Here is a 24,993-nt window from a genome sequence, read left to right as displayed (position 1 = left end):
ACATGTCAACTATGTAGCTGTACTGGAGGGCTGTGCAGATGAGGTATGCCCTTTTTCTCAAAGTGACTGATGGGTGTCAAGGTCCAGACCAAGGCAAGGTCCTGGCTCCAGCTTGAACAGTCCCATGGTGATGTCAGAATTTCGGTATTTATATTTAAATATTTTTTGTTATTATCATTATTACAGAGAAAAGCTGAAGATTTGGCATGAATGAATCTAGTACGGAGATATCTGCTGGAGTAAGCAAAGAACTTTAAAGCTTTGTGAGTTGGGAATTGCCTCATTCATTTTTTCATAGGTTATTAATTCTGAAGTCTTTGTGCTGCCTGCAGCAGTGGACTTGGGTGTGGGCAGGAGAAGTTCACCAAATTGTGGGCAAAGAGGCTTGATTTCTGAAAGAACAAAAAGGAACAATACAGAAAAATTCTTGTTGGAAGGAGAGATATAAAAGTGCTTACATAGACTTGAGAGAGACAGAAACACACAAAGGGTTTACAAGGCTGTAGTTAAAATGAAGTAGGATTTAGAAATGTACTTAGGAAAAATAATCCTGAAAAGGAAAAGAACAATCTCCCCTTCCACCCAAAATCAAAAAAGAACACTATTAAAATGTTCTTAAAGTATTTAGTTTCTTTTAATAACACTCATGATACATTGGGCAGTCCAACATGATTCTGTGTGTATTGGCAAAGCATAGTAGCTTTTTGGATACTTAATCTTCATCGAAGTGTGTTTCAGATCTATGTGTGATAAACCTCATTTGTTAAATATGGGAGATTGATCTACTCTGTAACACAACAGTTGTGTTTCACATAATGAACCAAAATGATGTAATGGTATCAGGTTTCCTGTCTCTTAGTTGACTTGCTCCATTTTTCTCTAAAGTGTGATGTTAATGAGAAATATCAGTATCAGGACCCTTTTACTGAAATATTTCTAAAACACTGTAATTGCTTTTCTTTTAAATCCTCTATATAATCTGCATTGCTGTTCAGTTTACTATGGGACACTAGTGAGAGCACATAGAAATAAATTCTAAGGTTAGGCCTTTCTTGCCCATATTTGACAATATTCTTGTTCAGGTATCTTGAATGGGAACATGATCAAGAAGCACAGAGCTCAACAGCCACAGTCTAGAGCAAGCTAATCTGGCACTGCTGTTCTGGGCAGTGGATCCTTTGTGGTGTTAGGCATAGCACATGATCTCAGTGTCCCTTTCTGTAACATAGGGTGATGAGAATAATTTAATTCCTATTTGACACAACATATATATTTGCTATAGGCAGATGAAATGTTATGGAAATAGCCTTACTAAGGACTGTTCAAAATCAGAACGTATCCATCATTCATTATTTACTTATTTATTTACTTATTTATTTTTGGTTTTATCTTTATTTTTATTTGTATTTTTATTTGTATTTTTACTTTTACTTTTTACTTTTTTATTTTTATTTTATATTATTTTTATTTATTTTTATTTATTTTAGTGAAGGATTATTCAGTTCATAATTGAAGACACCAAAACATTTAATGGTTGGATTTGTCTTCTGGAGAGTATTCTGAATTTCAAGAAAACTACCCCCCCACTGTTTCATTATGAGAAATATTCTAAAGGCTTTCCAAAAGTTTTGTCTTTATGCAGAACCACAGTCTGTTTATTTCTTCATGCCAAAGATGAGGTTTGGCAGAGGATTGTCCTATACCCTTGCCAAAAGCTCTCCTAAGAGCATACTCAGTTAGTTTATATTACTACTTTTGAAAAAGGAAACATTAAAGAAACCATATTTTTAATACAGTATAAAGGTCCTCTGAAGGCTGAAAATGCCTCCCTCTTGCCCCACCTCACTGCAAAGGGCTAGGGGAAGTGAGAGGAAAAAGGAGTCCTACAGTCAAAAGAGCTGCCTCTGTGTGAGGCCTGAGAGCTAGGACAGTTTTACTCTAACCTTCGTTTCCCTGCAGGCGCTGGTTTTCGAAAATTGTTTCTAAGTCTGGTTGCCCAAGTCAAGACAACCATGGCTTCATTTTCAGCAAGTCTGGGCACTCTCAACACCTGTTTTCGCTGTGACTGTTCAAGGGAAGAAGGACTTAGGATGCCTCCTGCCAGCCTCCCATCCTACTTACTGCAAGTGCACTTGGAGGACAGGGAAGGGAGCACCCAGTGCCTTGGCCTTTCCCTCTGTCAACTTTGTGACCATATAAACACAACTGCATCTGCTCTGCAGTCTCACAGAAAGGTCACAAAGCCAGAGGAAAGCCATGGTTGTTGTATGACTAACTTGCATTTTCTTGCTCTTAAAGTAGTATAACCTCTAGCTGGTGTCTGGGACCTTTCTCCATTACCTAGTGTGTCACACCAGGCATATTCTCTAACTCTTGACTTAATAATGGACATTATCCTACATATTGGGGAAAGAGAGACTTCAGACATCTTTCTAACTATGCAGTAGAAAGAACTGCCGTTTACCAAAGTGTTTCATTTTAGTGCATGTTTTTGCTTTTTTAAAATATAGAAGACTATTGTCATGGAAATACCTGATTCTGTAGCTATATTATGTGCAGTGAGAGAGCATTTCAGGTGATTGTAAAACAGTTGTGTATTGTAAATTGAGAAAAACGTGGATGTCTTTATCTATCCATCCATCCGTCTGAACTCAGACTGTATTTTAGAAACAGATGTTATAGCCTTCATCCAGCTCAACATCTCTCTGCTCCAGCAGTTGTCCTTTCAGTCCATTCATTGTCCATGGTCACGGGTCATTATGCATGTGCCAGCGCTGGTCAGCTATCAAAAAGAACTCAGCTAAAACATGGAAGACACGATTTTCCATTTGAGTTCCCAACACTAAAATGGTATCATTTACTTTTGAAAGATTTCTTTTTCAAAAAAAATTAAACTACCACATCCAGAATTTCTTGTTCAACCATAAAGCCTTTTCCTCCTAGGGATCAGTTCAGTTCAGTGGCTGAATACCTAAATGTCAGGGATTCATATGCACAATCTACAAAATCTGGTACATACTGATATGTTGGAATAAAATTTCAGTCCCCAGTCTTGAATGGATGGGATCCTTTTTTCTGTAAACATTATGTGGCTTGGAGATTTGTCAGAGTTGCACCAATGTGGGTCAAACTGCATGGTCAGGGCCTTTAAGACTTCGGCAGGAAAGTTATCATTTGAGGTTCAAAGCATTTCTACTATAATATGAAAATTAAACCATGCTGCAAATTCTTAAAGTATCCAAAAAGAGGGTTAGTTTATTATCTGCAATTATCTTCTATACTGGTGTTTCTGGAGAGAATAAACATGGAAAGCTCAGTGTGTAGATCCTCTTGTCACAACTTTGCACTGATAATCAGATGGTAATCTTTGAAGATCTTCATCCCTTTTTATGCTGCAAATAGATATTTTGCTTTGTTAACCTGCTGAAGGATTTAAAAAGGAATCAACATATTCTGTAGACTCAAAGAGAAGGGACTGTTTATTTGTGCATTCTGACCTCCTGAATATTACAGCCAAAAATACTGCTTTTTCACATTTGCATTGACCCAATTCCTTTTATGTTTGATTAAAGTGTTACCTGCAAATGCAAACTTGTGAGCACAATTTAGTTTCCAGTCTTCATTTTGAAAAACTGTGATTCCCTGAGCTCAGAATGACTAAAGTCTTGTTTGCTATGGCTTTGGATTGTCTGGTTTTCTAACAAGGCATAAGCTCCAATTGGAGCTTTTCCAGTAGCTGGGAAATTCATAACTGCTCACTACTAGTGGATTCTCTGAAGGCCTAGTAGGGTATGTTCACACTGAAGCCTTTCATTTATTGGAAACAGTATTAAGGTCAGCCTATTTACCCATCCAACTATTTTCCTACATCTTGGTAGGAATGCAATTATGTCTGAGTTGTCTGCTTTTATCAGATATGGTGGGAATTAGTGATTGTGTCCAAAAATTATTTAAGAGGTAATATGTGTATGATCAGTCATGTAAGCAACACTTGGCTATGTAAGAGTTGTTTCCCTAGGAAATCTGGCACCTGTACTGCCAGAGATATCTGAACCCCTATGGATTTTTATTGTTCTATTCCTACTGTTCAATAGAGAAGGAGAGATAAGAGAGGTTCATCTGATGTAAAACAGCATTCCTAGAGGATATCAGCAATTACCAATGGACTAATTTCCTTCTGATATTCTGCCCATTTCTGGGATTGCTTTTCATCATGGTGGTCTTTAAAAAAATATGTGCAGACATACAACTGCCCTGTCAGATGAGAAATGAGAGTTAGTAAATTGTTTCATTTTTGTCATTTTTTCAAAGTCCTTTGTCATGTCATCAGCCAATAGGCAGGATGCAAGTGAGATATTGAGGCTCTGTTTATTTTCACTTCTGTTTCCATTTGCTATATATGAAGATGATCCTAGATTTTGTTACAATAATACTTTTCATTCAGAAATTTGGACCTCCTCTGATGTGAGCCCCAAACATTTCCATTTCTAAGTGCAATAAGTTAATGCCTATGTAATTATAAAGCGGTGCCAGCTTCTAACCACGCTGTCTTACCTACCCTAGTCCTTTGGAAATGTTTTGCTTGCAACAACTTTATATACTAAACATGTTTGTTTAATAAAAATGTTGTTATGATGACTATAAACAACATATTTGTGACATGACTAATGTTTTCATGAAGTTGCTTTCATTTTCACAGGTCAGTGCTTCCTTTTCCAGCTTCACAAACAGTTTTCTCAATCATCTGGGCACCAAGTTGGTGCCTCAGCACTTGGATCTGTGTCCTATGATTTGATCTTCTTTTCAGAGTGTTCTCTCATTTGTCCCTGTCCATGTGCTGTTTTTCTGACAGTTATTTTTTCTTGTGCCACTTTATGACAGCTTTTCCCCATGATGTGCTGTTAAAAGCATATATCCAGATATCCAGAAAAAAAAAAAGTGGAAAAAAAGAAGCAGCTGACCAATAACTTACCTAGAAAGTAAGTAATTTTTTTCTTATTTATTACGGGTGTATGTTTAGCTATGTTATAATCTACATTCATGACTTTCTGTACAACATAGGGCACATTTTGTGAATGAGCTTAAACACTATAAAATTGTAATTATTCATGAATAGTCTGTCTTTTATTGCTAATGACACACATCGTACCAGCAGAGTTTGATATACCAATTATAAGAATAAAGTTCATCTGAGGTAACAGAGTTTATTCCTTTCTCAGGCATCCAGCCTGGATCTCAGCTACGAAGTAAGTACCTCTACCACATCTCATTACCAAAATAGCAACCTTCTTAATCCTTTGCTGTGAAGAACAAAGGTTTGATTCAGTCTCTGGAGCAGAAATAGGATCTTATTAATGCACTGGCAACTAAAGTGTTGTTATTTTTGTTAGAAAAGAGAGAAGCAGGAATTTGCTGATATATGTTAGATTAAGGGATTTTATTATTTTGAAGTTAATCGGATTGTTAGTTAGGCCTTTTGAACGGCAGTTGAAAATCTACAAAATATCTTTTAATTTAGCATTCTGGATGAATTCAGGAGCTGCTTCTTCAGCTTCTATTCTTTGTATCTGTTCTGAAAGAGTCACTTAGGATGCCAATTAAATGGTGTATTGCTTACTCTGCAAGTGGTGGAACTAGGAGGAAAGTTCTGCCACTCTTGACAGGAGTACTGGTCTTGCTGGGCTCCATCCACTTGCCATCCATTGGATCAGAGCTTAGACCCAAGGCACCAGTGAGGTACCTGGTGCTTGGCTTTTGAGGATCAGAAGAGAACTGTGCATCAGCTTAGTGTCCAGGCTTGAACAGGTTACAAATGATGCATGAATTCTTGTTTGAAATGTTAGATCTCTGATGGTGTTTTATGGAGTCTCTTTCTTTTGAAAGATTTGCTGCCATGTAGTGTTGAGCTGCAGCAGACTGTGGAATTTGGGATCCCTGTGGAGTAGGCTCTCTATGCCTCTGGCAGCTCTTCAGGATAAAGTTGAAATCAGGGTTGCAGAGGAGCCAGAGGAATTCTACATGGTGAATTAAATGTTCTTGAGTTTGAGGACCTGGAAAAGGGTGAGGAAAGGATCTGGGTGAGCTCTCAAATTGGTATGAATGACTGGCATAGAAGGTATTGCTTAGAGTAAAAATAAATGCAGTGTAACTGATCCGCTGAGACCAGCAAACCGTTTCTGGAAATGACTGGTGCTTGATAATTCTTAGTGATAGGCAAATGCCACACTCCAAAATACGTGTGGTCCATTGTGCAATTCTGTGTGGGTGTGGATCTTTGCAGGTTATTGGCCTATGCCCTTTGGCATAAAATGTGTTTGTCTAAGTCTTAGTATGTAGAACTTTGGGTGTTTATCTTCATGTGTATGTGAAAGGTTCAGGGTTAAGCGAGGAACTATCCCAGAAGCTGAGGTCAGCAGAAGTGTTCTGGCTAACTGTTCCCAGGGCTGAGTAGTAGACCAGTAGGATGGCATTTTCAGTGAACCTCAGTTTGCTGCTTCTGTTCCTTATGGTTAGGATAAATCTTATGTTTGGACTCCAGGAGATATGTGATAGAGTCTGTAGGCTGAGACTTGTGGCTTGACTGTGTGGACTTTTATTTGTGAGCTGGATGAGATTTCTAGGCATAGTCTAAGGCAATTGTGTGTTGTATTAATTGCTATTTTATCCTGATTATTTATATCCCCAGAATGTTTTAAGTATCAAATTTTGATAAAACAGGAATGCTTCAAGTGCCAGTAGGATACAGGCCAAGCCTGTTCTCTGTTATACCCCTGTAAAGCTGGAATAATTCTATTGACTTCTGAGTGGCAGCGGTAGTACAGAAAACAGAACTGGACCTGAGAGGTGAAGCAGAGGGTGTGCATGTGTGTGCGCCTTGGGCAGTGAAACAGCTGACTGAAAAAAACAGCTCATGCACTGCTCCCATTTTCCCTTGATGGTTTCCAGCTGTCCTCTTATCCCTGGCATATGAAATGACATTAATTAGGTTCAGCTTATAAAAATAAGTGGGAAGCAGTGTGCTTTACCCACCTTATAGAGCTGTACATAAACAATGTGTTACATACAACAAACTGCAACTGCAGATGCTGAGCAACACTGCGGTTATTAAGCCAGGAAATGAGTAAAGAGAAAGTTCCTTTGGCAAAGCAGTCATAGGCAGGATGGCTTCTCAGACTGTACAATGGAAGAAGGTATGATCGCATGAAGGAAATCAATGTGTATTGCACCTGAAACACAATTGAGAGTGTCACAGACTTCATGCTTTGTTCATCTTGGGTCTTTTAGTATTAAATGAGGCAGAAGAAAGGAAGGACCTAAAGAGGAGAGTAAAGGAAGAAGGGAGTATTCTTATTTTCCCCAACCAGTAAGCATGTATTTGTAGGGTATTAACATCTTGATGGTTGTTGCTGTTTTACATTTTTGCACATTTTTTCATTAGGGATTGTAGGTGAATTTCTCAGAGAATTTGGAAAATAAGTACAAGTAAAATGTATTTGAAGAGTATGTAAACCTAGATTTTCCTCTGAGTGTACTGTCACGATGTGAAATTGAATGAGTTATATTTTATGCTGCTGCAGCAAGACATGGACAGGTTGCTAGGAAAGTATTATCAGGAACTGGTTGAAATCAAGAGACGCAGAAGGAAACGCATTATGCAAGGCATGGAAATCACAGTGTCTTAACTCCATAGCCGGTCCCAAAGGTTAGTAAGATTTTGACGAATTGGATGAATTGCTGCAGGCTCTGTCTAAAGTAAAGTGGAAACTGAAAATTCAAATTTAAGTGACTATTAGAGACTTAGTGGAAAAAGTTATGCAAAAGTTGGAATGTGTGTTAGCTGCAGTTATGATGGAAGGTGCAAAGGAGTGAAATGTTCAAGGTTGGTGTTGCCTGACTAGAAGTGTTGTATAAACCTAGAGAAATTATCCGTATGACTTTAAAAAATGAATAAACAGCAGTTACTAATGTGGACACTTACAAATATGGACAACTATAATACTGGAAAACCAATGTTTGCTTACTAAGATATGATATTATTTGGTAAATGAATGGCCTTCTGAGGTCCAAGTTAGGTGAATTACAACAATGATAAAGTTACATTATGACTGGAAACTTTTTCTTTTCCTGGATGTGTGTGGACAGTGGAGGAGAAAACGGAAAAAAGTAAAAAACTTGTTTGGAAAGGGGAGTAGGGGAGGGAACTCTTGTATTGTATGAATTTACTGTTTTACAGTTAAGTCCAGGTGCAAACAGATCAGATGCGCTGCAGTTTTTTAAGTGGGTAATTTCCACTTAATCTAGTGCATTAAAGTCACTAGCCACTGGGTGGAGGTGGCAGACAAACTTCCTATTAGGTGTTTTACTATAAAAAGAATGGGTGAGAAAGTAGCCCAAGATCTAGAAAAGTAACTAAGAGACATGGTGGAACTGCACGTCAGGCTGGGGCTGGCAGTTAAAGTGGACAAGTTTCAGAAGTAAAACAGTTTTTAGTTCTCATTTGTGCCTTGTACTTTAGAAAGATAAAACAATAAGATTTGTAGGCATTGTAGAAAAAATATTTCTATCAAAGCATCTGATGTTTAGCTCTAGGAAATCTGATGCTGCAGCTGTAGGAAATATCATGCATCAGCTGATGGCCATGACCTTAACCAGAGGGCTTTCAGGTTGCAATACTGAATTTAAATCTATTTCATCAGCTCAGAAATATCTTGTGAGATCCTGGATTTCCTTGGCGACCTAGATAAACTCTTATCATCTTACAGAGTCTGGGAAATTAAATTAGCAAGAGGAGTTTGGCCTGTCATATTTTGTTTTCATTTTTCATGTGGAGGCAAATCCTGAAGGAACATGTCCCTTAGCAGGAGGGCACTTAGCTTTCTTAGTGGAGCAGGACTTAGTGTGAAGTTGGGGAAGCCTCTATGAGGAAGAAGGAGTAATCATATCAAGAAAGCAAAGCAAACTGCCATGCTCTGACTTGCTCTTCAAACTAGTGAGCAAGGCCAGCCTTTTACTGGGCTGTAAGAATATTACACAAGACTCATCCTGCATTTCTACTACTAAGTGCTTGAGTCACTGAAGGTATGTCTACTCAGGGTTTGGCAGCCAGATATGAACTCACTCTGTCCACGCTCCAAACTGGCTGGGTGAAAGTTGGCTCTAAATACGAAGCTGTGTAGCCATGATTAGCATGTAGCTGAGCCTGAGCTAGCAAGTCCTGATGGGAAGCAGAATACTAGCTTGGGATCAGCATTACAGGGTTGCAATTACATGACTTTAGGATTAGAGGTAGCTTCTATCTGGGTATCTTGGAGCGCTTACAGAGGGAACTGGCATCTGCTTGCAATCTCCCATGGAAGTGTACCCTTAATATGTTAGAAGAGTTAGCCAAACATGGTGATCTGGAGAAATAGTTCCCAAAACACAGCCCATTTTATTAAAAAACATCAACAAACAACAACAACAGCAAACACAAAAAACTTTAGACTTAAAGACTTAAAGACTTAAAACCATACTTGCTACTCAAACTGTATTTGAATGGAAACCCAGCTGGTCAGTGGGAAGGACTGTGCAACCATGACAAATGAACACCTTGAAGTAATATCTGCCTGAATTGTATGTCACTCCCTGTACAGACCATCACACAAGCATCTTGCTTCCTTGCTTAAAATGAATGGCAGCTTATTTAACTTGTGTCCTAGACTCTTAGGCCACTTAGGTACTTCTGTAAGATGTGTCTCTTTCAAATTACTTTCTGTATTTCATTTCCATGTTTCTTATTTTCAGAAAAAAACATTTTTCTTAATAAAAACTGTGGCTATTTAAACAATTATTTTGTCCTTAGCCCCAGGAGTTCATTAATTGACATGTTCTTGAACCAAATTAAAACAATGTATTCTGTGTGATATAAAACTATTCTTAACTATGGCAATAGCTCACTATACAGTCATTAGATTAATACCAACTATTATCATCCAGGATGCTCATCTGGTTTTACTGAGTTTTGTTAACGAAATGGAAATGTATGATTAAAGTCATCCTGTCTGTTCCTCTAAAGTTGTGCCTGTGAATGAGTCACTGTTTTACAAATGGGTGTTGCCAGACATTGATATTGAATGCGGCTCCAGCCCTCAGAGCTCTGGGTCCAAAACTGCATTCTTGGAGTCCATACTGGAACACAGAAATTCCCATTGAAATCTGTGGGAATTCTGCATGGCCAAAGCCCAGCTACCTTTATGGCTGGCTGTGACAGCTCAGAGAGGGATGTAGCTCTATGCAGTAGGCACTTAATAGCTTGGGGACTCAATATAAGTTTTATGCATCTCTTCACTTAGTCACTTGAAACCCATGATGGAATTGAGGTTACCACATTCCACTTAAGCTTTGTTTGTTTGAGGTCAGTTGTGTGCCCTCTGCTGTCTCTGGACGTGACACTTTCTGCTCCACTGGTGAAACTGCAGCTGTGGTTTCCATGCTCACTGGGCGCAAGAACTATTTGTACAAGCCCCAGTGTGTCAGTCAGCTTGCCTGCCCTGCCTGCTGCAGTGGCCCTGGATAGCTGCACGAATGGTGGAATGTGCTTCAACCTTTTGGCAGATATATAGCTGTTTGCATACCTCAGAGTAAATAGTTCCCAAAGATGTTTGGGTGGAGTTGCTCTCAGAAAGCTGTGTCTTATGGGCAAGGTTGACCCAATAGTTAATTTGCTTCAAATACTAGATAGGGTTTGAATAGTCCTGGCCTTGGGGAATTTCACATCTGGATTCAAACTCTTTATGGCTACTGTCCCCTAATCTGTGCCATGGGCTGTTCCCAAGTCATAGCTCTGTACTTTTCCAAGCTTTGTTTTTCATGTAGTCCCCTCAGGGCCATTTGTAAAAGTAGGAGGGCCAGACTGGTAGTTGTAATAAAGGGAAGCATCATCGCTGACGTCAATGCGGCTCTGCCACTTCACATTTGCAGGGATCAGGCCCGTCTACCAGTGGGACAGTCTGCTGGGGGGGAAGGGAGGCAGCCTGAGAAGTGTTGGGTTTGCACTTTGCAAAGTGACAAACAGAGTCTGAGTGCAGTAGCCAGACACATTTATAAAACAGGCTGTTGGAGAGACAGCTCTGTGTGGAGACTTGAGTCTTGATTTACTCCTGGTCATTGTCCTGATATTCCATGTCTTTGAGACAGTTTTTAAAAAACTTAATATATGGAGTTCTGTGAAGATAATTGGCTGAGACCCCTTCTGTGGTTTCTGGGTGGTCTCATGTGTCATGGGAGGCTGCTTGTGACATAGCTGCTTTTGTGCAGTTGGGTAAGGCAGTAGTGGAGAATCCAAGGCTGGTTGCTGTCTGATACCAAATGTATGGCTGCACATACATTTGAAGGAGAAGGACCTCACCAAGCCAGTTAAAGCTTCCAAATCCTTTACCTATCTGAAGATATTTAAAATATTTTTGAAAATTTAAGGGAATAAACCTGAATTAAAAGAAAGGGTGATCAAAAGCTCTGAGTAAAGCAGAAGAAAGCCAGGGTTTTCTCATGGGTAAAGTGAAGAAGAGAAGGGGGAAAAGGCCACTTAGTAGTAACACACACATTTTGAGATCCACTAGTACTGTTCTCAGAACTTTGCTTGTCTGGTGCATTTCTCCTGTGTTCATCTGAATTGTCTCTCCAGAAATCAGCAATTGGGAACACATAAGAAGTAATTCTCTTTGCCAGGTAAATGGGAACAATAGTGGAGTGGGAAAGAATGAATCACTGCCATTAAGAAGAAAACTACTGTTGCTCTCATCATCGACACAATGCAGTGTCTATTCTCAAATGTCAGGGCTAATAACTCACCATTTACAAATTAGATTTAACCCCCTCCCACACAAACCCACATAGTCCTTGCTAGCCTTCAAGCTTAGGTCATAGCTGCCTTTCTCAGAAGGCCACCAATAAAACCTTCAAAATATATCTTCACCAGACAGTCTGGCTGCTTTCAAGATTGAATACTCCTCCTCTTTTGCCTTTGGATGCTGTTTTGGTTACAGCTACGTCACTGAAAAATGTGGAAATATCTTTGAAAGCCCATCTAAGGTCCTAATTATCCTTAATGTAACAGAACCGTTATCATCTACAGATGAAATAAATAACACAACAAATAAGAAAAATTCCAAAATTTTGGTTACTTTAATAAATTTCTAAACGTGAAGGAACTCATAGATCTCTATCCAATGCAACCAGAAATTATTAATGCAGGTAGGAGTATCAAAAGCTTGAGTGTTTCAGCTGGAACCTTACAACATCTTCTACTGAGATGATGTTTTTCATCCTGTGTTCTGATAGACTGTAACTGTAGCTGCCCAGAAAAGATGTAACAGGGATGCCAGTTTCCTAGATAAGCATCATGTAGGTGTACAACCTGAGATGTTGTTAATTTCAGATGCTCATTGGGTTATTAATAGACTCCTTACTTTGGAAGTAATGGGCTTGTTTGAATTCCTGGTCCTGACATACAAGAAACATTCAGGATATGTTTTTCAACCAGAATAGCTTTTAAAGTGAAGCTGAGACAGATAACTGGAAAAAAAGAAAACAGAAATAAATTTGGGACTGAATAGTAAAGTCCATTTAACAGATTCTGCTTGCCCAGTCCAACACAAGCAGTTTTTTTATTAATTAATCAATCATCCTCTCTTTCCATGCAGATTGAAAATTCTTCAAAGTGGGGTACATGCAGTTCTTAGCACAGCTGCTTGCTGGGGGTGTGTGCTCAGTGTGGGGGATCTATCAGCAGCCTGATTACCTCTGTGTGATCTTGGGTAAGGCCTGGATAAAAATCAAAGGCCAGATTGTTCTGTTTTACCAAATGTGTTGCCTGGGGCCTGCTAATTAATAGAATGTCTAGGAATGTCATACATCTATTGAAAAAAAAGTGTCACTTGAAAATTGCTATTGTTTTAATTGAATATTGTCACATTCACATAGTGACTGATATCTCAGCGTACCAGCCTTTTTGAAAGAGCAAACTGGAACATGGGAAAACAGGCCACTCATAGGGAAACACTGTCTGTTTTTAAGTTATTTTTTAACGTAGGTCTCACAGAGCATAAATGCTCCCACATGTTGACTGGGGGGCCTTATCCTGAAATCCAAATGAGTGTTCCATTCTTTTGAGTTATTCCATCAAATGTTAGTGCCTGAGGCCTACTGTAAACAGGGGTTGCAGAATTGGCCTGATTTTGACCTAGTAATAGAGCATAACTCTGTGAACATTTGCTGGAGATATGACACTTAGTAACATGGGCAGACCAGCTGAAACTCACAGGTTGTGCATGGTGGTAAGCATGCAGGATTGTCTACCAGTAAGTGTTTGCAGGATTGGACAGTAGGTGGTCCTACTTTATTTGCTGTTTTAACAGAAGTCTGGTACTTGTTATTGAGTGAGTTAGTTCCTCTGGGAAAGGTGGGTGTAACTTGTCAGGACATGAAGGATAACTAACCTCAGACATTTGGGAAGTTGTGTGTGTGTTTTGATGCATATGATTGTGTTATGTAAAATAGTGAGGCTCACCCCCTTCTCTGCCTGATCGTGCCCTCTTGTGGGTTTCCGTGCAGTTCCTTTGAAGGAGAAGGGTAGCTCATATGATGAGGTGAGAAAGAAGATGAATGGAAATAGAAACCAGGAGGAATCAGATCTTCAGCTGAATAGCTTTAAGGGCTTCTAGCATTCAAATATGTTTTGGCCTGTGTCACTGGGACCATAGAGGAAAAAGAAACCTTATTTAAAGGCTAGACCTTGATTTTTAGGGAATGATTTGGCCAGGATTTAATTGTGCGTAATAAGAGATATTTTATACTATACCTCACTGTAAGAATTCTTCAAATGGAACTCCTTGCTGTTAAAAGAAGCTAAAATACTTCTTTTTCTTCTCTTTGTAGTTCTTGGATTGGCAGACAGTTCTACATTTTGTTTCTATCAGTGTATTATAGCAAAGGTACATGTTTTGGGTCATGGGTATCATTTTGAAGGTTTCTTATGTTGAAAACTGTTGACCCAGTCAACAAATAGGTCATTCAATGCTAGGTTTTCTGGGAACCCAGCAAAGATGATGGCATTTTGGAGGTGGAAGGAAACAATGGATAATGAGGGAGAATATCTTTTCATCTGTCAAATACAGTCATAGTATCTCTGCAACACTGTACTTTAAGTGCAGTATGCTGGTTTTGGCTTTTGTGAGAGTTCTGAAAGAGTTTTGTGCACTACACAGTCTGATTGGCAAAGAGCTTTTCTGTCCTCACATGACCTTCTTTTAATTTTAAAAAAAATCAATAAAAGTTCAGCCACACAGCAAGGGATGAATTTAAAGACTGCACACCATGTGACAATGGTAGAACTTTCATAATAGCTGTCATATTTGTTGGTTTAAAAATCAACTTCATTGTCATAGTTAATAGTTTGCAGCTGCTGCAGAACACAGGCAAATTGCTATGTATGTGTCAGTCTTAAATGCAAGTAAGATCCACTGACTAGGACAACTGGGTTAGTTTTTCCTATCTATTGGTAGTATTGCTGATCATCATCTCTACGCGATGAGAGGAATTCATTGCCACATTTCAGCACTGCTGAGCTGGCTGTGTGATCTTGCAAGTAAAATAAACTTGTTTTCAGTGGTCTGCCAAAGTATACTCCATGACATCCCATTAAAAAGGCTTTCAGGGTTATGTATAAGTAGGTGAAATCCCTCTGCAAATCTGTAGGATATCATCAACATTGATTTAATCAATGAAAGTAAGTTACATGAAAGGTGTTAAAGAAACAGAATTTATCACCTAATGTGATGCTCAGGAGTAAAAGAAGCCATTCTGGAAGATCACCAGGTAAACTCTCTGCCAACAGAGAGCTTGTGAAAAGTATTTGTAATTTGCACCAAGTCCATATCAAATGGAAATGGGAAGTAGATGGAACAAACCCTCTCCAACATGCTTATGAAGGTGATTAAGCTCAGAAAGGCCCAGTGGTCAAAGTGTAGCAGCAGGCTGAGAGCAAGCAGGGGAGTATGTGAAGGGCCTGCTAGTTATCCTGAACTGGGGGGCAATTCAAAGCGTCACTAATGTATTTTAAATTGTGACAGCTGCAAGGAATTGTGTCTGAAGTTGTATGTTGTGCCATTAGTCTGACTAATTATAGTCTTAGATTTAGGGAGATTCTACTTTTTTTTTTTTTTCTCCTTTTACTATATCTGCTGTTAGAGCAAAAGTGAGCTTAAACTGTGGGCCTAAACTGTAGACTGAGATTTGGGGGACATTCTTTTTCAGCTACCTCAGAAAGACTGTAGTTATTAAAAGCAGAGCATCCAGATCATTAGGAACCTGCCACTCTGGAGAAGTCAGGGAGTTCAACAAGTGCAAGTCAGGAAATCTAAGATGATGTGTTCTGGTGGCTGAAGCTCAATTTCTTCTACCAGGGAGCAAATAGTAGAGGAGTGAGAAGGTTTAATGACTAAGTATACAAGAAGATGGTGGTTTTAATCCTGAAGTCAAAGACTCAGAACCCAAAGGGAGGGAGGAATTCCCCAGGGAAGGGTAGGTGCATGTACACACGCACGCACACACACACACTCCTGCACTGGTTTACTGGTCACCACTACTTCACTTATTCAGGTGAAGTTTTTGACATGTTTTCTGGGACAGAACCTGAGCCTCAGGTCTCATTTACAATTCAGAGTAATTCAGTTTGGCATTTCTGTGAACACTGTATAATTACAATTATTTCAGCTCGTTATCCCTTCAAGCTTGGTTAATCTGTCATTGTGCTAGTTTGCTTTATTCACATAGAGACCATGACTAGCACTTAAGTCTAAAATGAATGTATGAGATCTCTAGTTAATTTGTGCTTTCTTTCTCCCCATCTTCTGTCTTTCCTTCTTTTTGGATGTTGTTTTGTTTTAAAATGAATGGAAGTGTATACCAGAAGATGAATGCAACCTTCAAAACACCCTGTTCAGCTTTGTAGAGGGCTCTGGGAGAGTGGTTCTGTGGAGTCTGGAAATGCTTAAAAATAGGTACCTCCCCCATTCCTTAACTGTATTCCTCTTCCTCTTGATGGAGTTTCCTAGCCCCGAGGAGGGCCATCTGGACTGAACCCAGGTAATTCAGGAGCTATTTCACAATTGGATCAAATGTCCTTTCCTCAGCAAGAGAGAGAGAAGGAAGAGAGATATACTCCTCCTGTTAGAATAGTTGGGACAGATGTCTGGATGATAACGGTCGTATATATGTTGGAACTAACCCTTTTGTCATAGAGCTGTCTATATTTTCCTGCCTCTTGGGATAGGGTATCTTACAGGTGTTTGACCAATAGTTCTCTACATCTGACATCCATGATTGTTTACTGAATATTGCTGACAACGAAACATGTTGTTTTCCTCTATTGGAAGGCATTCTTTTCTAAAGGCAATTTTGCTATCTGAGCCTACAATAGCAGTAGGACTATGTGATTAGAGATGGGGTGGAATTTATCTAACTACATATAAATGCATATGAAATATAAAAGTCTGCAGTTATGGAAGTTACTGAGCAACCTTTTATGATATGAGGGTATGCATTCAATATAGTCAATGGATTGCAGGTACCAACTTATCCTAAGGCAGATGTCTAAAATGTCAGATGGACTCTGTCATAACAGTGCTGGTATAGTTTTATTGACTAGACAGGAGATGAGAAAAGATAAGAGCCCCAACATTCTTTGCCTCGTTCTCTCACAGTGGTGGGGCATTTTACAGAGGTGCTTTTTTGTATTTCATCTTCCTTCTCAGGTTGCCTTTCTTCTCTCCACTAAATATTGACAGGACTTTTCAGAACAGACATGAATTATATCTGTTTGTTGAATATGAATTTTGATGTTACTCATTGTAGCTTTGCTTGGGACACCACACAATCTGCTGACATTTTGGAACTCCAGGAGAAAAACAGAACATTTCCAACAGCAAAGGTCTCCTGAAGTTGTTGAAAGAAGACTAGAACAGTGGTTCTTCTTGCACTTTCTTTTCTTAAGGTATTTTTCTTCCTATCTGATTTCCAAAGAGGAGTCAGATTTTCATTTCATGTTGTCCCACCCCTGTGGCATTTTTGACATTGGACAGAAATGAGAAGCCTTGAGTTGAAAAGGTGTCATCAAAACAATGACTAGATATACTTGGAAGAAAGGTTTATTATTTGGCTTGCTGCACTGAAAGCTGCTAATTATCAAGCAATTATGACCAGACATAATTTTTTTCAGTGCTTAAAGCTGCCACTTGGATTTAATATCTGACTGAAAACAAAAGGTGGAAAAATTTGAAGAGTTCAGAAAAGGCCAAGAGATGTATACGTATTTCCTCAGGGCATCTTTTGCTACCTTGAATTTAAGGCCAAAAGTTTGGCTATCACTGCCTCCTTAGAAAGCATTCTTGGCTCCAATGGTCTGATACATTTTTTCTCTCCTTGCTTCTCAAATAATCAAATCATAAAAGTAGTTTGGGAAATACATTTTGCATCTCTATCCCCTGTGATCTTTGAATGCTTCAGGAGTCAAAACTCCACATGGATTTGTCACAGCTGAGGGCTGTGTGTTTGACTCAAAAAAACCTTTGCACACAAATTAGAGGACAACCAGTGCAAAACAATGTGGTTATAATGCATTAACTAAGCAGGAAGCATGGCGATCAGCCTATGCTGTGTCAGGAAACAATTTGTCTGTGGAAATGGCATGGCATGGTGCTGGGGAAGACAATGCTGCAAGCAATGTTCAGTAGGCTGGCTGCTCAAGAAGGTCCTACAGGGGCACTGTCAGTGAATCAATCGGCTTGATTTATCACTGTATTATATTAATTCTACTCCAGGGTGACTTCATTCAAGTCAGTGAATTTGTCCTAGGGTAAAGTTGGAGAAAAACAGTGCCTCATCTCTCTTGCTTTTTGCATGTATTGCTTCCACAGAGCCACAATGATCCTTTCAGTTCTGTCCTCTTCAGGACCTGGCTGTGACAAGGTGGGAGCTGGAGGCCTTTTAGGGTTGCTTGGAGGAGATGGGGTATAATCTTGGTACTGGAAGAAGTTTCTGAACCCTAGATTTGCCAGCTCATCTTTAAAAATAATTTCTGATGAAGTTACATGAATCTTACATTGTGGTTCTTGGGAAGCAAGGCACTTGGAAAATAGGATTTACTGTTGCGATGGAACACCAGAGGCTGTCACACCACTAAACTGAGAATAAACAGGGAAGAAAGCCTGCATGAGAATGCCATGAAAGTGGCTATAAATGAGGGAGGGAGTAAACTCTTGCCTCAAAACAAAGAGTTTGGCATTTGCCTGTAACAACATGCAGGTGCTTTGCCAGCATGAAGAATAGGATTGAGAATTGGAAATCTACATCTCCATGTTCGTCTTTCAGCAGGCTTCCAAGCATACTCATTTTCATTCAAAATCACTACCAAGCTGTTTATGATAGATCTGTGCCAACTGCACTGTTTTATGTAGCCATCTAAGCCAAATCATTGTGACCTGATGTGACTCAGTTTTTTAAAAGGGTGTGCCTTCAGAATTCTCATTTTCTTCAGTTCAAAGTGAAACACTGGGAAAAGTATTGGAATGGATTTGAAAACAGTGCAGCATTTTTATGCAGAGGCAAAAGTGCTATTCAGGCAGACACTAGAAGAAAATATGTCTCGGGTGTGTTTTTCAAAATGGGTCTGAAATATTCACTGGAAAAATATCAGGAATCTTTGACTTAAGTAAACTAGTTCACATGCTCTGATTTTGCCTATATCTATGGTCTTGGGAACTGAAAAAATAGGTTCTAGGGGCTCTGTTCCTGAAATTTCAGTTTGCTTTTTGTTATCTGTATATACCTTTATTGAAAAGGGTACGTGGAGTTTGTTTTTTTCCTCTTTTTTTTTTTCCACCTTTCTCTTTCTTCTTCTTCATATTTCTCTGAATGTGAATCTTATATCTTTATGTGAATTTAAAGCCTATTAAAGCTATGCAAAACAATTACGTGGAAAACGCTCCTTTTTTGGTTGAATACACCATTTTAGAATATCCCTTATTTATGTATTCAGTGGTTTAGATGTGTTCTCATGCATAGGTAATGGGTGAATATGCATTTTATTCTTGCTTCCTCAAATACTGCTAAACAGATCAACATAAAATTTTAATCAGGTTCTTCAAATTGAAGTCACATGATTTCAGGCTCATAGATCCTTTTGACCAGTGTAAGATGTGCAAGACAGTAAGATGTAAGACAGTGTTGCTGTCTTTCTCTTCAGTACCTCTACCTAGATTTAGCTTCTTCTGTGATTGAGCTGAATATTTTGGCATTGTCTGAACTTGTAATCAACTTGTAATCAGCAGCTGGTCTTATGTGCAACACTTACCAGTGGTACTGTGTTGATTTGTTTTTCAAAGATTTGTACTACAACAGATATCAATAAAAATGGATGTGTTCATTTTCCCCCCATGCCAGTCTAAGATTATTTTTTTTTAATATAGTATTTGATAAGATACTTCCTCCCGACGAAATTAGAGTCAATGGCATAATTGATGAAATAAGGAGGAGAAGATTACCCAAAATAACCTTTTAGCCTGAATCCTTATTTGAATGGGAAAAGATTTTTTTGAATGTACTTGTTCCAGATAGTATCTACATTTCTTAGAAATTTGCAGGGCTTTTTGTGGGAAACCCCCAAACTATTTTTGTGTGGCTTTGGCCAAAAATATTTGGTTTTCTCTTACCAAATTTCAAAAAGGTTGAATAGTTGGCTTTTCTGAAGGAAAGGCAATACTTTTCATAACGAAAAGTTCCCATTTTCTTTCTAGCTCTGCTTTTTTACATTTCTGACAAGCAAAAGAGTAGAAATGTACCTGGAAGTATAACTGTTGTATTACAAAGTTTGAAAGTAAAAATAAGACTTACAATTTTAAAGTTTTTGCTTGTTGTAGCACCAATTAGTGCCAATGTATTAGGCTCACACTTTGACTTCAATGCAAGCATATATTAGTATTTCTGCCACTGCATCACGGCAAATGCCTTTATGGCTTATTTCCAAATGATACCTGTTACTGAAGTATAGAAGCTGTGGCTGCCTAAAAAAATCTGTACTGTTGCCAAAAGAGAGCAGCTGCCCTTTTGATAATATTTCCTACAGCATTCTCCTGGAGAAACTGTCTGCTCCTGGCTTGGATGGATGTATTGTATTGTTCATTGGGTAAAAAGACTGGATGGATAGCTGGGCCCAAAGGGCCATTGTGAATGGAGTTAAATCCATCTGGCAGCTGGTTCCAAGTGGTGTTCCCCAGGACTCAGTAATGGAAACAAATTTATTTAATATTTTTTTATCAATGATCTTGATGAGGGAATCGTGTGCACCCCCAGTTAGGTTGCAAAAGACATGAAGTTGGGTGGGAGTGTTGATCTCTTCAAGGGTAGGGTCACTATGCAGAGTGATCTGGATAGCCTAGATTGATAGGCTGTATCCCATTGTATGGCATTCAACAAGGTTAAATGGCAGGAGCTACACAGGAGTCATAACAACCATGCAGTGATATAGGTTGGGGGAAGGATGGCTGGAAAGTTGCCTAGCAGAAAAGGACCTGGGAGTGTTGGTTGACAGCTGTCTGAACATTAGCCAGCAGTGTGCTCAGGTGGCCAAGAAGGCCAATGGCATCCTGGTTAGCGTGGCCAGCAGGACTAGGGAAGTGATTGTCCCTGTGTACTCAGATCTGGTGAGGCTGCACCTTGAGTCCTATGTTCATTTTCGGGTCCCTCAATATAAAAAAGATATTGAATTGTTGAATTCAGAGAAGAGCAGCAAAGCTGGTGAAGTGACTAGAAAACAAGACATGAGGGGTGGCTGAGGCAAATGGTGTTGTTTAGTCTGGAGAAAAGGAGGCTGAGGGAGACCTCAATGCTCTGTACAGTTTCCTGAAGCCAGTCAGGGGTCAGTCTCTTTTCTCAGGTGACAAGTACTAGGGCATATGGAAGTTGCACAAGAGGAGGGTTAGATTAGATGTCAGGAATAATTTCTTCATGGAAAGCGTGGTTAGGTATTAGGACAGGCTGCTGAGTGCAGTAGTGGAGTTACCTTCCCTGGAGACATTTAAGAGCCGTGTGGATGAGGCACTTAGGGACATGGTTTAGTGGTGGACCTGGTAGTGTTAGGTGATGGCTGGACTTGATGATTTTAACGGTAATTTCCAAATTAAACAATTCTATGATTCTAACGTAAGCAGAGACCTGCAGTGTGGTGGAGACAGGACAAGGGAACACTGGTCTGATTCCCTTCCAAGCCCTTAAAACCAAGCCTAAAGGTTCATTTACCCTATAGAAACTAAAGATTTTCAAGATTAAAACAAGCCTAAACAGCAGCCTGTACCAACCACGGATAAGTAAGGAAGGGCCTTTACATATTAACATCCATATTAATTTTCAGGTGCATAAAATGCTTACATCACAATTCTCTGAAAATTTTGCTAAACAGATCAAACCACAATAAGCAGCTGTCAGAAAATGACAAGCCCAGTTAAAGGAACCAGCTGTAAATCAACCTAAACAAACACTCAGTAGATTATTTTGCTGGGAAATGCAGTTGGGGTGATGGCAGAGAGGGATGTAAGAGACTTGAAAATGTTAAAATGTTTTTGTCTGAATATTTTCTTGAACAAAACGTTCTTTATTCCCTTGAAAAGAATGATTTTTTAAAGATGTATCTACATTTAATAACTCAATCTTAAAGAGGATTAAAAATTATCTGAAAGTATTTTGATGCATAAAATGTCTAAGTAGTAACAATATTTTATTTGCATTACCTTTGTTTTCTTCATTACAGTAGGATAAACAAAAAATTTTCACTTTGATTCAATTTGGAATATTTCTTTAATTTTTTTAGTCCAGCAAGTAAAGTGAAAAACTGTTTATTCCCACAGGCCTAACAGCAAAGTTTTCACAGGGAAAAAAAGGCTGGAACTTTCTACCAAGTACAAACAAATTCTTGTTCATTTAAATTAGACTAAAATTCAGTAAGTGAGTAAGTTCAAGTTGATACATAGAAGAATAGAACTGAGACTGCCTTCTGACTTTCTCCTGACTTATATATATGTCTTAGGAAGTGTGACTCTCCCTTCACACATATATTCCAGTTCACATATATCACATATAATAGTGCATATAAATATCAGTTTGCCTATATATCCTATGAGTCTGTGAACCTTAGAACCTTACCTGAATCTGTCAGGATCACATCACACAAGAACAAAGGTTTTAATAATATAATGAATTTAATGTTAAATTTTATTACTGAAAGATCTGCCAGAAACTGTTATGCATTCCACCCCATATAAACGTCTGTCAAAAAGACTAGAAGTAGCCACTAGAACATGTTCCCATGCATTAAACTTCATCTTCAAGGACACTATGCAGTCCTGCTTAGTGCTAAGTGCTTATCAACTATGCAATGAGGCTGAAATATTAAAGATATAGATTTTTTTTTTTTAACACATAGGAAATAAGGCATACTGTCTTTTATATAAAAGAAGGAGTAAGAATGCTTTTATATTCATCTTCTGAAGCCATTAATTTTTGTCTTAGCCACTGTCAAGCGGGTTCTTAGAACAACTGCTGAAATACCTTATTTCTATCAGTAACTGGCAAATCCAGATTTCTGGGTAAAGCTTATAAAAACATTTCTAAGTGCTAAGGTACCCAAATTTGCAGCATTGTAAATGTCACCTGCAGCGCAGGAGTCCATCTCATATTTGATTTTTCATATGTTTTTTTCACAGGCCAGTCTTTTTACTGCAGATGAAGAGCTGCCCTTCCAAGATACTCTGGCAGCTCCACACAGATCTGGCAAGTCCAGGCAGCCATGGACTTGACCTAACAAATCCTCTGAGAATTTCCCCTATGCAGGGAAATATCAGCAAGTTGCAGAGCTCCTTTTGTGACTAATGCTCCATCTAACATGATGGCTAAGGGATGGCATTTCTCATGTGCTCAGCCAAGTAGAAATTAGACATTTTTCATGTTGTTTTATATTACATTGACACTCACTGACACCAACTTTCTTCCTTTTCTTAGTCTGTGGGCTTGTGCCTTTTTTTTTTTTTTTTTCACTGTAGCCTTATAGCAGGCAGAAATTACAAAACATAACAGAATAATCTCTTTCCTGTCCAATGATTGTCACTGAGAGGAACTTTTAAGTTCTGGAAGCTCTTAAGGTCTTCTTCATAAAGCAGATGAGTTTCTCAACATTCTACAGGCATTTTTGTAAAATTACCTAGGCAAGAACAATCCTAGCCAAAACCAAGATTTATTAAAAACAGAGAAAATGAAATCCAAAGAAACAATTTCCTGAATAGCACTGAGCTTAACACTTCAGTAAACCAGGCTTTCTATGATGGCACATGGCAGTGGGGGTTCAGATATATAATTTCAGGTAGTTCCCAAAACAAGGATACCTAATGCATATGTCACACTTTTCACACATTTCATTCTCACCAGAGAATCACATTGTTATATACATTTCTATTAAAATATCAGTATACCAAAATTTTTGCTGTTTATTCCAAGTACTTTTGAAGTTAGACACATAAAGTGAAACACAACATCAGATTTCAGAAGAGCGTATCCCTCAGGATAGCCTTATATGGCAACTTCCATGTGAGTCAAATAGTTAGATTATGTTAAGTTCTGTCTGGAGTAAACATACACTTTAAACTTAAGAATTCATTAATATTAACAATGACAACAAAAAAAGTGAATTTACTTTGCCACAGAAACCAGGGCAACTGACATAAAATTTGGAAAAAAGTGAGAAGCTTTTATCAGCATGAGAACTTCTGTTTCTTTCCATTTCTATAATTTATCCTAGTAAAAAGGCATTACCTCTCTCTATATAAGTTTTTGCCTTACCTTTGTTCAGAGCAATCCATTTATCTAAGTACCTCAAAGACATCAAAAGTTCAAAATTATCTTCCATACATATTATACATACTTATATATGTATATGCACTCATTATCCTTTCCTACTGCTAGTGCCATGCCTAGGAAGGAAAGTGCAAAGATTAAATTATCCCTAACCTTGCTAACCAACCCAAAGATTCTATGGAATGGAAACATCCAAATAAAGATCTTGAGTTCAGTATGGGATGGTAAGATCTTCAAGGCTATACCTTGTAGGGTCATTGTTACTGTGCTAAGACAACTCTGTGACATCTTTCTGATTTTTCCTTAACTGACTGATGTCTGCCCACAGCAGGAAAGAGTTCAGTACCCTGTCCTGGCAGATGCACCTGAAAATGGAAATATTTTGAAGAAAGACATGGCATATTGAGTCTCCAATAGGAAGTTAGAGAACAAGCTGCTTCTGGCCCCAACATTTCTTAGACTATGAGAAAGAGGAAGGAAATCTGTAGAATAGTATACATTTTCATGGTAAATGATGAAAAAAAATTATGCAGCTTAAAATATTGCTTTCAAGTATTCCTCAGGTAATCATTGACTCCATATGTTTAAATACACATACTTATTGAATTGTAGATCTCTTGCAGTACATGCTTTCATCAAAATGACTCAACCATAACTATTTTCTCTGGAGTTAAGGCACATGCTGCAGAGTTTCCAGTCCAGTCTTATTCTTAGTCATCTTTCTTATTCTTAGCTCTGAAATTAAGGCCTTATGTTTTAATAAGTGAAGAAGATACAAGATACACTACTTCCACAATCCAAGAAAGTTTTTTTTAGGTATAGTCACACTAGGCCGAGTCTTTGTTTACAGAACAGTTAAGGTTTCTACTTATTAAAAGAGATCAAATATATACTGAACTCCACTTTATCCATTGCAGAAATCAGCTTCAGAATTTTGTTATGAAGCTGTAAAACAGAGCACCAAGTGGGACTACAGATTCCAAAACTCTGTCAGAGAATCCCTTGGGCACTTCAACAGAGATTAAATCTACAGATTATTCAGGACAAAATAATTTGGCT

At 38.6% G+C, this 24,993-nt stretch overlaps 1 long non-coding RNA gene across 41 annotated transcripts in view; it reads left to right on the top strand.

Moving 5' to 3' along the window:
- LOC118250285 (uncharacterized) overlaps positions 1-24,993 on the top strand; it is a 223,119-nt gene that overhangs the window by 93,335 nt on the left and 104,791 nt on the right. For 16 of the 41 annotated variants that reach the window (XR_007708310.1, XR_007708311.1, XR_007708283.1 and 13 more), the window contains 3 exons: positions 4,882-4,979; positions 5,220-5,246; positions 16,891-17,029. The exons of 1 other annotated variant lie outside the window; for it this stretch is intronic. This is a non-coding gene — a long non-coding RNA (uncharacterized LOC118250285). Of the gene's footprint in view, positions 1-4,881; positions 4,980-5,219; positions 5,247-13,914; positions 13,943-15,936; positions 16,038-16,890; positions 17,030-24,993 lie in introns of those variants that run through there. 24 more of the 41 variants (XR_007708308.1, XR_007708305.1, XR_007708279.1 and 21 more) reach the window with 5 other exon arrangements.

Source organism: Cygnus atratus, chromosome 5, assembly GCF_013377495.2.
Source record: "Cygnus atratus isolate AKBS03 ecotype Queensland, Australia chromosome 5, CAtr_DNAZoo_HiC_assembly, whole genome shotgun sequence".
NCBI classification, from domain to species: Eukaryota; Metazoa; Chordata; class Aves; order Anseriformes; family Anatidae; genus Cygnus; species Cygnus atratus.
The sequence above is the reverse complement of the archived record's forward strand: the minus strand, read 5'-3'. Positions and strand labels throughout refer to the sequence as shown.